This window comes from Blennius ocellaris, assembly GCF_963422515.1.
Source record: "Blennius ocellaris genome assembly, chromosome: 20".
NCBI classification, from domain to species: domain Eukaryota; kingdom Metazoa; phylum Chordata; class Actinopteri; order Blenniiformes; family Blenniidae; genus Blennius; species Blennius ocellaris.
The window spans coordinates 23009619-23012054 of record NC_137669.1 but is presented as its reverse complement, the minus strand read 5'-3'; positions in this window follow the sequence as shown (position 1 = coordinate 23012054).

The window sequence follows — 2436 nt, the reverse complement described above, 5'->3', positions numbered from 1 at the left end:
CGGGGGGGGACATTTCCTCCTCCGCCTCGTCAGAGACAGCAAACCAGCCGCCGAAGACAAATGGTGTTTTTGTGACCCTTCTCCTCGCCCGCAGGTTCGTCCTGCTCGCCGCTCGGAGATTAAAGACGCGGCGCGGAGAGGAAACAACGCCGCCGCACAAATAAGTTGTGATAAATGAGCCGCACGGGTCGTTATCGCGCCGCGAGACGACTCGCTGTTTTCCCTTTTCGCAATCTGAGCCCGGCGAGCGGAGCAGCGGCAGCGGCGGCGGCGCTGCTGCTGCTCCGCTCGGCCTTATCGTGGAAACACAACATCGGGCTTCACCTTTCAAACATCTATTTTAGTTGCGGTATCTGTGTTGAAGCCGCAGAGTTCTGCCGAGACTGTAAACACGCTGTTTGTTTCGCGAAACGCCGATTAGCTAATAGCCGAGCCGCCACTGTTTGGCTGCTGCCCGAACGCAAGGAGGACGCTGGGGGACATGCCGGGGACGCTCCCGGGTGTCTCCCTGGTGCTCCGGGTTCAGGACTTGACACACCGTGCAGTTCACGCCGGGCTGGTTTGTTCCGTCCGGGACAAGTTGGACAATCCGTCTCGCGGCGTCGGTCAGCAGCTCCGTGACGACTGTACGGGACGGGGGACGCCTGACATGTCCCCCCCCCGCCAGGCCGTCCGCTGTCGTCCCCTCCTCTGACAACCCACATGAGGATGGAAGCTGATGTCCTCCATGTGTCCAAAGGCGTCCCCATGTGTCCAAAAATATCCTCCATGTGTCCACAGGAGTCCCCCATGTGTCCACATATGTCCTCAATGTGTCCACAGACGTCCCCCATGTGTCCAAAAATGTCCTCCATGTGTCCACAGGAGTCCCCCATGTGTCCAAAGACGTCTTTCATGTGTCCACATATGTCTCCTGTGTCCACAGGAGTCCCCCATGTGTCCAAAGACGTCTTTCATGTGTCCACAGACGTCCTCCATGTGTCCACAGGAGTCCCCCATGTGTCCAAATAGAGGTCTTTCATGTGTCCACAGACGTCCTCCATGTGTCCACAGGAGTCCCCCATGTGTCCAAAAATGTCTTTCATGTGTCCACAGACGTCCTCCATGTGTCCATAGGAGTCCCCCATGTGTCCAAAGACGTCTTTCATGTGTCCACAGACGTCCTCCATGTGTCCACAGGAGTCCCCCATGTTTACAAAGACGTCCTCCATGTGTCCACAGACGTCCTCCATGTGTCCACAGGAGTCCCACATGTGTCCACATATGTCCTCAATGTGTCCACATATGTCCTCCATGTGGGATTTTCTGATCAGAAGTTGGGGGGGGGGGGGTCAGGGGGGGTCAGGGGGGACCAGGAAGCGCTGAGGGTCCACACAGTCCGGCTGGACGGACCTGGACGGACCTGGACGGACCTGGAGGACCTGGACGCTCAATCAAGGCTCAGCTCAGCTTGTTCCCAGGAACCAGGATTCCAGGGAACCAGCTGTTGTTTAATCACTTCTAATTCTTGACGTCCTCACTGATCCCAGAGCAGCAGGACGTCTCAGAACCGGTCCAACCAGGTGTCTGTCTTCTGTCCTCCTGGGAAATGTTTGCAACGCGTGGCGGCTCATTAAATGTAGGGCGACGCCCAAACATCTGCTGACTAATCATTTCCTTTAATCGTTTTCTGACCCGACATGAAGGTTTCAGCGTTTTGTAATGGAACCACACACACACACACACACACACACACACACACACACACACACACACACACACACACACACACACACACACACACACACACAGGAGAACACGGACAAGGTGGTTTGTTTTTAACGGTGACTGTCAAAATAAAACTACCAAGTTGGATAGCTATTACGGTGACTGTCAAAATAAAAATACCAAGTTGAATTATTATTACTGTGACTGTCAAAATAAAACCACCAAGTTGAATTATTATTACTGTGACTGTCAAAATAAAAGTACCAAGTTGATTTATTATTACTGTGACTGTCAAAATAAAAGTACTAAGTTGAATTATTATTACTGTGACTGTCAAAATAAAACCACCAAGTTAGGGTTATTACGGTGACTGTCAAAGTAACACCACAAAGTTGGATAGTTATTACGGTGACTGTCAAAATAAAACCACCAAGTTAGTGTTATTACGGTGACTGTCAAAATAAAACCACCAAGTTAGTGTTATTACGGTGACTGTCAAAATAAAACCACCAAGTTGGATTGTTATTACGGTGACTGTCAAAATAAAACCACCAAGTTGGATTGCTATTACGGTGACTGTCAAAATAAAAGGGATAAACAAAGCGGTGTTGCGTTTCACCAGGATCTAGATCTTGTTTAGTCTGCTCCGGGTGCTGGAAGCTGGACACGCCGTTCTCACGCCGTCTGCTCAGAAACAACCGATGTTATGGAACATGCTGCAGAGCCGCT